We start from the raw sequence: 12,579 nt of genomic DNA on the forward strand, positions 1-12,579 counted from the left end.
GAGGGATGAGGATTGAGCAGGTTGCAAGCTGTAGCACTAGGAATAAACATCAGTAAGATATCCTAAAAACATCATAAAAAATTTACATATTTACTAAAAAAATTTGGGAAAACATAAAATTACCAAATATTCAAATTATCAGTATCCCTGAGGGCAAAGAGAGAATAAAAGGATTAGAAAGCCTACTTGATAAAATAACAGATGAAAATTTCCCAAATCTAGCGAGAGATTTAGATGTCCAGATATGGGAAGCTCGGCAATCCCCTTTGTACAATGCAAAAATGTCTTCTCCATAGTATATTATAGACAGACTGCCCAAAGTCAAAGATAAAGAGTGATTCTTAAAAACAGCAAGAGAAAAGCATCTAGTCACCTGTAAAGAAATTCCATCAGACTAATAGTGTATTCACAGTAGAAATTTCACAGGCCAGAAGAGAATGGTATAATATATTCAAAGTGCTGAAACAAAAAAAGAAAGCCCTGCCACTCAAGAATACTATATCCAGAAAAATTATCTTTCATAAACGAAGGAGAAATAAAGTCTTTCCCAGACAAGAAAATGCTGAGGAAATTTGTTATCATTAGACCAACCCAACAAGAAATGCTCAAAGGATTTCTAAACCTGGAAACAAAAAAGGGACATTTACCATCAAGAAAACACACAAAAGTATAAAACTCACTGGTAAAGCAAGCACACAAAGGAGGAAGAGAAAGGACTGAAATGGTACCACTACAGAAATCCACCAAACCACAACGACAAACAATAAGAGAAAAAGAAAGGAAGGAGGAATATATACTACAACCAGAAAACAATTAACAACATGTCAGGAACAAAGACTCACATATCAATAATAATATTAAATGTAAATGGATAGAATTCTGCACTTGAAAGATGGAGAATGGAATGGCTGAATGGATTTAAAAAAAAAAGATCCAGTGCTCATGTCAGCAGCAAATATACTGAAATTGGAATGATACAAAGACTAACATGGGCCCTGTGCAAGGATGACAATTCAAGGATGAAAATTTATGAAGCATTACATATTTTTCATCAGAGTGGCCAAAGTCAAGAAGAAGAAGGCACTCCTGTGAGCTGTGAGGTGAAAACATCAATTACAAAGGAAAACCCATCAGACTAATAGAAGACTTCTCAAGAGAAACCTTACATGCTAGAAGGGATTGGGGATCTTATCTTTGGTCTTTTAAAACAGAATAAATGTCAGCCAAGAATTTTGTATCCTTCAAAACTAAGTTTCATAACTGAAGGAGAAATAAATTCTTTACCAGACAAGCAACTACTAAGGGAAATTGTGATTATTAGACCTCCCCTACAATAAATGCTTAAAGTGCTCTCAAAATTGAAAAGAACAGTCAGTACTCACCAGTGTAAAACACTCAAAAATAAAAACTTACAGCTCTTATAAAACAGTAACACAAGGGAGAATATAAATCAACTGATAACAATCAACAGGATAAGTAGAACAGTATCTCACTTATCAATATTAACAGTAAACATAAATAGCCTAAATGCCCCACTTCAAAGATATAGATTGACATAATGGTTTAAAAAAAACAACTCAAATATTGACTCTCTTCAAGAAAACCATTTAACTCATAAAGATTCTCATAGACTCAAGGCAAATGGGTGGAAAACAATATTACATGCAAATAGAAACCAAAATAGAGCAGAAGTAGATATTCCTATATCAGATAAAACAGATTTTAAATCAACAACAGTAAGAAGAGACAAAGACGGTCATTAGATGATGATAAAGGGATCAATTCAACAAGAAGGTGTAACAATCCCAAATATATATATATATACATAAAACCAGAGCTCCCAGATTCATGAAACAAATATGATTAGACATAAGAAAAGAAATAAATAGCAATACAGTAATGGTGGGAGATTTCAATACTCCACTAACAGAGCTAGACAGATCATTGAGACAAAAAGCCAACAAAGAAACTCTAGACTACAACAAATTGAGCTAACAGACATGTAAATAAAACATTCGTCCCAAAACTTGCAGAGTATACATTCTTCTCATCAGCACATGACACATTGTCCAAGATAGACATATGTTAGGCCATAAAACAGGTCTCAGCAAATTGTACAAAATCAAAATCTGTATATTCTCAGGCCATATTGGAATAAAACTAGGAATCAATTCCAAGAGGAACTCTCAAAACTATACAAATACATTCATATTAACCTGCTCCTGAATAATTTTGGGGGTCAATGACAAAATCAAGATGGAAATCAAAACATTTTTCAATTGAATGACAATGATGAGATAAGCTATCAAATCTCTTGGATACAGCAAAAGTAGTGTTAACAGGTAAATTTATAGCACTTAATTTCAACATGAAAAAGATTAAAGGATTACAAATTAACAACCTAATATCACACTACAAGGAAATAGAAAACAAGAACAAAGCAAGCTCAAAGCTAACTGAAGATAAGAAATAACAAAGATCAGCACAGGATTAAATGAAATTGAAAACAAAAATACAATACAAAGGATCAGTGAAACAAAAATTTTAAAAGTTAAACAAAACCTATAGATCACTAGCTAGATTAACCAAGAAATTAAGAGGGAGAATATAAATAAACTCAATCAGAAATGAAAAAGGAGATATTACAACTGATACCACAGAAATATAAAAGATCATTGAAAAATACTACAAACACCTCTATGCACATAAATCAAAAAGTTTAGAGGAAATGGATAAATTTTTGGAGACACACAATCCCCCAAGATTGAACCAGGAAAAAATAGAAATCTTCAACAGACCAATACCGAATAGCAAAATTGATTCAGTAATAAGAAATTTCCGCAAAAAAAAAAAAAAAAAAAAAAAAACAGGCTCAGATAGATTCACAGCCAAATTTCAGATTTATAAAGAAGAACTGGTACCTACCCTACTGAAACTCTTCCATTAATGAAACTCTTCCATAACATCAAAAAGAGAGAGAGAAAGAGAGATAATCCTCCCTAATTCATTCTACAAAATTATCACCCTAATTCCAACACCAGGAAAGAACACAACAAAAAAAGAAAACTACAGACCTATATTTTTGATGAACATAGATGCAAAAATCCTCAAGAAACACTGGAAAACTGAATCCAAAAGCTCATCAAAATGATAATTCACCATGATCAAGTGAGTTTCAACACAGGGATGCAAGGATAGTTCAACATATGCAAGTCAATCAATGTGATGTATTAATACCACTATTAAAGCCATACATGAAAGATGCATTGCTATTATCATACTGAATTGGGGAAAATCTGAAAGCCTTTCCTCAAAGATCTGGAGTAAGACAAGAATGCTCACTTTCACCATTATTATTAAACATAGTACTGGAAGTTCTAGCTAAAGCAATTAGACAAGAGAAAGAAATAAAGGGCATTCTAATTGGAAAGGAAGAAGTCATTATCTGTGTTTGCAAATGCTAAGATTTTATATCTAGAGAAACATAAAGACTCCACAAAAAAAAAAATGATTGAGCTGATAAATAAATTCAGTAAAGTTGCAAGATACAAAATTAACATACAAAAATCAGTAGTATTTCTATATACCAAGAGTAAGCAATCTGAAAATAAAACCAAGAAAATCCCATTTGCAATAGATATAAATAAAATAAAATATCTAGGAATAAACTTAATCAAAAAAATGAAATATCTCTATAACAAAAACTATAAAATATTGATGACAGAAATTGAAGATGGCACAAAATGATGGAAAAATTTTCACACTGATGGATTAAAAGAATCAATATTATTAAAATATACATACTACTTAAAGCAATCTACAGATTCAATGCAATCCCCATCAAAAGACCAATGACATTCTTCACAGAAATAGAAAAAATAATCCTAAAATGTATATAGAACCATAAAAGATCGACAATAGCCAAAGGCATCCTGAGCTATATAAATAAATAAATAAAGCTGAAAGAATCAAGTTACCTGACTTCAAATTATACTACAGAACTGTAATAACCAAAACAGCATGGTACTGGCATAAAAACAGACACACAGATCCATGGAACAGAATACAGAACCCAGAAATAAATCCACACATATATCATGAACTTATCTTCAACAAAGTTGCCAAGAACATACAATAGGGAAAGGATGGTCTGTTCAATAAATTGTGTTAGGAAAACTGGATATCCATAGACAGAAGCATGAAATTAGACCCTTATCTCTCACCATATACAAAAAATCAAATTTAAATGGATTATACTTCAATCTAAGACCTGAAACTATGAAACTACTAAAAGAAAACATTGGGGTAACACTTCAGGACATTGGTCTTGGCAAGAACTTCTTGAATAATACCCACAAGGCACCAAATTGGACAGATTGAATCACATCAAGCTAAAAAGCTTCTGCACAGCAAAGGAAACAACCAACAAAGTGAAGAGACAACCCACAGAATAGGAGAAAATATTTGCAAACTACCCATCTGCCAAAGGATTCATAACTACAATAAAGAAGGAGCTCCAACAACTCAATAGGAAAAAATTAAATAATTCAATTTTAAAGTGGGCAAAGGATCTGAATAGACATTTCTCAAAAGAAGACATATAAATTGCCAACAGGTATATGACAAAATGCTCATCTTCATTAGTCATCAGAGAAATGCAAATCAAAACTACAATGATCTATCATCTCATCCCAGTTAAACTGGCTTTTATCAAAAAGGCAATAATGAATGCTGGTGATGATGCTGAGAAAGGGGAACCCTCCTCCATGGTTGGTAGAAATATAAATTAGTGCAACCACTATGGAGAACAATATGGATGTTCCTCAAAAAACTAAAAATAGAACTACCATATGACCTAGCAATCTCACTGCTAGGTATACATATCCAAAACAAGGGAATTCAGTATATCAAAAAGACACCTGCACATCCATGTTTAATGTAGCACTATTCACAATAGCCAAGATTTGGACTCAACCTAGTGTCCACCAATGGATAAATAGATAAAGAAATCGTGGTACATATACACAATGGAATATTATATAACCATAAAAAGAATGAATTCCTGCCATTTGCAACAACATGGATGGTACTGGAGAACATTGTGTTAAGTATTAAAAAAATAAGCCGTGCACATAAAGGCAAATCTTACATGTTCTCACTCATATGTGGAAGCCAAATGTTAAAACGATTGCTCTCATGGAGACAGAGAGTAGAATTATGGTTACCATAGGCTAGTAATGGTAGCAGGGAGGGGAGGAAAAAGTGGGGTTGGTTAATGGATGCAAAAATGCAGTTAGATAAATAGAATGAACATTATTTGATAGCACAATAAAGTGACTATAATCAACTGTAAGTTAGGGTATACGCCAGGAAAGAACACAACAAAATAACTAAAAGAATGGGATTAGAATGTTTCTAACACAAAGAAATGATAAAAGACTGAAGTGATGAACACCCCAATTACCCTGATTTGATTAATACACATTGTACGCCTGTGTCAAAACAGCGCATGTACCCTATAAATATATACAATATATACAACTATATATATATACAACTATATATATAAATATATACAACTATTGTGTGCCCATAATAATTAAAAATAAAAATCTTAAAAAAAATGTTAAATAAAATCAAATAAAATATTTCATGTCAATATCTTAAATAGGAAGACAAGAGAGATTATTTTTCCATGGTTCTGCTCTTTTCCATTTCTGAGCTGGTATACAGTAGTTATAAAGTATAGTTCGTCCGACTTAATTGGGTCAAAATAACGTCTTACAAAGGCTGGCTCCTATTCTGACTTTGAATTAAGACCCAATAAAGCATTCCTATGCACATTTCTGGCCAACCTTGAGCACTTCTTTAGTTATTAGTATGTGGGCTATATTAGAGTTACCGTCACTTTATGTTTTTTAAAAAACTGTATTTTTGAACAAAATTTGATAAATTGTGAGAAAATCTGGGATATTTCTACAATAAAAAGATTTAAATCACTTAGAAATTCGTACAAATTTCATTGTGATTAAATGAGGCAAATCTTTTATGATTCTAATAAAATGACCAAAGATCTGGTCTTTAAATATATATATATTCCAAGTTAAGATAATAAAAGCTGGAATAGAAGCAAGCAAACTGTTACCACAGGAAATGATGATAATGCTAAAGTGAAGGGGCCCCTGACATGGCTATAAACCTTGATTTTGTTCATCAAAACAAAACTGAAAGAACTCTTCTTTATCAAGAGACCATGCAAGCAAAAAAAAAAAATGCAGTGATTGGCTCTGGGGTCAGTGGATTAGGTGCCATTAAGAGCTGGTTGGAGGCTGGGCACGGTGCCTCATGCCTGTAATCCTAGCACTCTGGGAGGCCGAGGCAGGCAGATCGCTCAAGGTCAGGAGTTAGAAACCAGCAAGACCTCCGTCTCTACTATAAATAGAAAAAAATTAATTGGCCAACTAATATATATATAGAAAAAATTAGCCAGGCATGGTGGCGCATGCCTGTAGTCCCAGCTACTTGGGAGGCTGAGGCAGCAGGATTGCTTGAGCCCAGGAGCTTGAGGTTGCTGTGAGCTAGGCTGACGCCAGGGCACTCACTCTAGCGTGGGCAACAAAGTGAGACTCTGTCTCAAAAAAAAAAAAAAAAAAAAAAAAAAAAAAAAAGCTGCTTGGAGAGGGACTCAAGCCTGTGTGTTTTGAAAAAAGCAATGACATTGGAGGACTGTAGAGATACAAGGTAATTTTATAAATATGCTCATGAAGGCTGATGTATCTGTGTAGAGTGAGAGAGATGTTTCCTTTCTGACTAGGAAATAGAACTCTCATGACATATAAATTATATATTCCTTAAGTTTCCTTTCAAAGTAGTAATACCTTACATACATATGCACTTGAAACTTTTAGACAATCTTGTTCCCTTTCATTCCTGTAACAATCCCACATGGAATATTTGGGGAATCACTAGCCAAGTTTTACAGATGAGGAAGCTGAAACTCAAAAAGTTTGTATGGTTATTCGGCCTCTGATAGATTTGGCAGTAGGACCTAAGATCTCTTGAATCCTGGTTCTGATATTTCCCTCTGTGCCATAGGATCGCTCTTTTACGCTGCATTGTGTTGTTTATTTGATGCTGAAAAAACTACCCTTACCGATAAAAATGTGTGTAATCATGACTATATTTGTGTACAGGGTTTTATATCATGCATGATATCCCACATGAACAGAAGAAAATAAGTGTAGTCTTAAAAATAATGCTTACTGAAATATAATATATCTTTTTTAAAAAACAGCTATTTTTGCTCTTGTATTCATCATACTTATCTGGTCCCAGGGACCAACAGTTTGGAACTGGACAAAGCCCTTTATTTTTTTCTTGTAAGGAAGACTCCCCTAAAAAGAAAAGAAAAAAAAAAAGCTTTAAATAATCAAAACTATTTCAGAGCTAACTGAATACTTTCATAATAATAGCCTTGTCTCCTTGTTTCATTACCTAAGCATATTTATTTTCATACTTCTATTCCAACTGGGGCCCTGTTGCTTTTCCTTTAACCTCCCCTGTAAAAACTCCTTTTCTTTTCCTTTTCACTCACTTCTGTTAATTTTAACCTAGGCAAAAAATTTCGAGTTTTAGATTGACTACTTATCCTACCAACCAACACATATACACAATTATCTAAGTTATAACTTAGGAAATAGGTCAGAAATCACTTAAGGATAACAGAACATGTTTTTTGATGACCTTGCTATGGTTAACCTCATAAAAGAAAATTCAGCAGAGACTTAGCAGCCTAAGCCTAAGGCATTTCCACCATGAGTATATATTAGTATCTATTACATTAGGTTATTACGTATACATTAGTTTATTAGTGAGCATGTTTCAGAAGTCCATATCATTCTAAATACCTTTTCTGAACTCTCTTCAGAAAAGAAAAATTAAAATTGCCAAATATTCTCAAAACTCAAAATTATAACAGCTGCCCCAGGATTTGCTTCTTTCTCTAATAATAGTAAAGATTCTCATCATTTTGGAGATAATTAACTATCAAAATGTATTCTCATCAGCTCGAGGTGATTTGAGTCTGTAACAATATTATCATAACTTTGTTACAAGGTGAAAAATCAGAAAGGTAGTATGATGCAATGCAGCAAGTAAAAGTTTCAGGGAATTTTTTTACTGAATTAGCTGATTGTACCAACATTCTGCATGTACAGTTGATGGGTTCTTTAGTAGGTCCACCTACGGAGGAAGTAGCAGAATCTAAGTATAGATTATTTAGATTAATAAGTATAAAATATTTGATCTATCAAGATCTTAAGAGACTTTCTTGGAAATGTATTCTGCGTGGGTGGGGAACCTGTGGGATTAACACCACATGTGGTTTTCTAGGTCCTTAAATGTGGTCTTTTGACTGAACCCAAATTTTACAGAATTAAGGCTGCAGGCTTCCCACCCCTGTTCCTGTATTTGCACATTTCTGTACACTTGTCTTAACTATCCGGATGCTCCCTGTTGTTTATTTACACAAGAGGCAGTGTAGTTTAGATTCCAAGAGCTTGTGCTCTAGAGCCAAAAAGCTTGAGTCCAAATCCTGGCTCTGTCGTTTGCTGGCTCTGTGATCTTAGGCAAGTTATGTGCTCTCAACAGGTTCAGTTTCCTCATCTGTAAAACGTGAGTGATAATATAGTGCCCACCTCACTTTAAATACGTTAATATACCGAAAATGTTTAAAATAGTACCTGCCACATCATAAGCACTCCAAAAATTAGCTATGTTACCAAATGCTCTTTCAATCACTCTTATGTAGGCCCATTTATGATCCTGATTCCATATTCTCTAGTACAAAAAAAGTCACATGAAACCAAAGTAGATAACTTTCAAAGAAGTTATCAAGCTCGTTTATGTTCCCCCAAAAATATTATATCAAGGTGCATTGAAAATGTCTGCATTATTTCTTCTTCAAACACGGCATTATACCATATCTAGTCCTATGACTTGTTTGTAAATTATTCAAGCAAGCCACCAATACTGAACATTTCTGTTGTTCAGAAAAATGCCCTGTTATTGTCCTGACCTTGGCCCACATCTTTCTGTATTTGGTAATGTCAGATTCTCTTCTAAGAACAGAAGCTGAAGGGCACGTTGACTTGCTCAGACTCCAGTTAATTTCCCAGTTTCCAGTCATCATTCATGTGTTTCAGTCCTGCTTTTTTTTTTCTTACTTCCAACATCCAATTCTTTGATAAACTAAATCTATAAAGCACATGAAAAACTGTAGTGTCAATATCTCTCCCTAGTTTTGCCCCACCTACCTACAGCGCTTTATCTGAGGATACTGCACCTCTCGGGATATCATGCTCACTCCAAACACTGCCACCTCCCCAGCACGCCACCTCCTCTAGTCTGAGCGCACCATTTCTTAGAACTGCTATTTAGGGCTCAATGTAGAAAAAGAAGGGTGCCACCTCAAAAAGCCACCTCGCAAAGTTATGGCAGGTGGAACTTTCAGTCTCCGAATCAGAGGAACAAATGAAAAAGAGGGCTTCATAAGAGCCAGCCAAATGCCACTTTAAAATAAAATTCCACTGGGCCATTTGATTAGTCATTGGCATCCCTTCTTCCATAATTTATATCTTTTATTTTTTAATGTCTTTATTCATCCAAAAAGATAATATTTTAACATTTAATGTGATAACAAAAATGTCATAGCAAAAAAATGTATGCAGTATATGATATGCCCTAGACATCGTTCAGCAGCCCTGTCTAAGACCTTCATTGAATGAAGTTTTAGTTGCATCATTCTTAACTCCTCCTTCACATTCAATCCCCAAAAACATAAGCAGTGGGAGGGGTCTAGACACACACCATTGCAGAAAGCTTTAGGCTCCAAAGTCAGCCTGACTGGGGTTCAAATCCCAGTCCTACCTCTTACTGCTAAGTGATACTGGGCAAGTTGTCTCACCCAACTGAGTCTGTGTCCTCGTCTGTGACATGTGGATAATAACAGTCCCCACCGCACAGAGGAGCTGCAACAAATGAATGGAGCCTGAGAGGTGTGTCTCAGAACTGTGCCTTGTTAAGTGTTAGCTGTCGTGATTACCAAAATCCCCTGCTGCATCCCTATTGTCCAGAGAAAGTCAAAGTGCAGGTTAGATATTGATATTTTTATTTTTTAAGGTACACAAACCTTAAGTTTAATGTCTGTGAGGGTTTACGTATGTATCCGTCCATGAAACCACTACCCAAATCAAAACACAAAACATTTCCAGTGCCCCAGGAGGTTCCTCACAGCCCTTCCCAGCCAGTACCCTGCCCAAGTAACCGTGTCCAGACTTCTATTGCCATAGATTAGTGTCGCCTGTTTTTGAACATCATATAAATGGAATCATGCAGCTTGTGTTCTTTTGCGTCTGGCTTCTTTCATTCACCATTATGTCTCTGAGCTCCATGATGTTTTGTGTGTAGCTATAGTTTTCTTTTTGGCATTGCTGAGTGGTATTCCATTGTACAAATACCCCACAGTCCACAGCCATTCTCCTGCTGATGGGCACTGGTTGTTTCTGGTTTGGGGCTGTCGAGAATAACACTGCCATGAACAAACATTTTTGCACTTGTCATTTCATGGACGTGTAAGTACTCGTTTCTCTTCAGCATATCCCCAGGAGTGGAATTGCTAGGTCGTGGGGCAGATAAATGTTTAGCTGTAGTAGATTCTGCCAGTGTTCCATCGATCATCCGATTTACACTCCCACAGCCATGTGTGTGACAGTGCAGTGGCTCCACATCCATGGTACAAAGCACTGTCCACCCATGGCGTTCGCTCTAGACCTGCTCGCTCCACTAAGCTCCATCATGCAGCAAGGCTTCTCTCTTCCTTCACAATACTCCCTTGCTCTGGAAGGAGAGTTATGAACTGCCAAGGTGCTTTTCAACTGGAGAACCTCTGATTGAGAGGATGAGTGGGGAGGGAGAGCTGCCCTCAGTGGGATTCGCTGTCCTGGAGGTCGGCACATGTGCACACCTGCCGTGCAGCCTCGTCTCCTCTTAGCACCCACCTCTGCACCACAGTGCCACCCAGGTCCTATGTGGGCTCCATGCAAAACAAGTGGGCAGTCCTCCTTAGTTCAGAGTAACACAACCTCCACTTCAGCCATCCCCTCCTCCGCCTCCCTGTGCATTGGGCTCTGAGGGACTCACTTTTTCATACAAACACCAGCCTTCATCCTCAGGTAACATAGTCACAAGCAGAGCGGAAGGCGCCCCCTGCACCTGTGTCCAAACCCTTCCTTGGCCACTGGCTGATGCCTGAAATTCCAGTAATAAAAGTTTTACTAGAAATAAAGATATGGGTCAAAATCCTCAGACATCTTTTTTGTTCCAAAGGGATTTGGGCAGCAGTAACATGTAAATCAGGCACCAGTTCAGGAATGTCCTGCTGCGCTCAGTTTTCTAGATGCCTCAGACACTCCGGGGTGAGGAGGTGACCCAAGGTACTTTTAGAGCCAAGGCTACACATGGACTCTAGGATCTGTTCTTTCGGGATAAATAAACTATCAGATGGTACTAGGAATTCTCAAATAGATATGCACAATAAAATTATGCATTTCTTAGCTGGGACTACCGGTGCACACCACCACAACAAACTAATTTTTTCTACTTTTAGTAGAGACAGGGTCTTGCTCTTGCTCAGGCTGGTCTCAAACTCCTGACCTCAAGCGATCTTCTGCCTCGGCCTCCCAGAGTTCTAGGATTACAGGTGTGAGCCACCATGCCTGGCCAAAATTATGCATTTCTGAGAACGATTTGGTCCCCTTTAGAGATACCCAGTCAGAACAAATGGATCCTTTTACAGGGCATGAAACAGTTTCCACCCTCTCTCTTTTCTCAGACAAAACCCAGCAGAGAACTTCACTCACTGAAATCTCAACCAGCACTTCTAAGTAACCCCCACTGGGCAGGCCCATGCCCAAGGCAGGTAAATGAGCAAGAAGACATATTATAAGATTAGTATTTTTGCCATGTGGCTTTTCCCAAATCTTTGAAAGAATCCATCTCAAAATAATGATACTCACAAATATGAAACAATTTGAAACATGAGCTAACAATTCTATATAATGCTCTTTTGATGCCAGAAACAGGGATGCCATGAAGGGATGCATTAATATCCCTTCATGCTTGAGGTGGTGAAGAAAATGAGTGAGGTTAGCTGGCCTAAGGCACCACTGTGAGTAGGGATTAAGACCCAGGAACACCCAGAGTAGATCCTGTGGTTCAAATCACTGAGCTGCACTATGGCTGCTTCCAAGGCTTTGAAGGAAATCCTAGTCCCTGAGGAAACACATCTACGAGGCTCCACTGCTTCAGGAGGTGGGGTACCTGCTGGCCTGCGCTGTCTACACACGTGTCAGCTTCACACTCACACGACCCCGCAAGGACAGGGAGTCACAGGCTCGCAGCTTTTCAAGTTTATTGGAATTCAAGTGGGTATCACAATGGCTCATCACATAATCCCCTGGCTGGATGCAATTCAAAACACTGACAGATCCTTATATGCTCAGCAAATCCTTCCCTTAGGCT

The 12,579-nt window shown here is 36.8% G+C and overlaps 1 pseudogene; it reads left to right on the forward strand.

The window, feature by feature from the left end:
- Positions 1–936: 936 nt before the first annotated feature.
- Positions 937–1,049, forward strand: LOC142869779 (uncharacterized; annotated as a pseudogene).
- Positions 1,050–12,579: the final 11,530 nt, after the last annotated feature.

This window comes from Microcebus murinus, chromosome 2, assembly GCF_040939455.1.
Source record: "Microcebus murinus isolate Inina chromosome 2, M.murinus_Inina_mat1.0, whole genome shotgun sequence".
In the NCBI taxonomy this organism is placed as follows: domain Eukaryota; kingdom Metazoa; phylum Chordata; class Mammalia; order Primates; family Cheirogaleidae; genus Microcebus; species Microcebus murinus.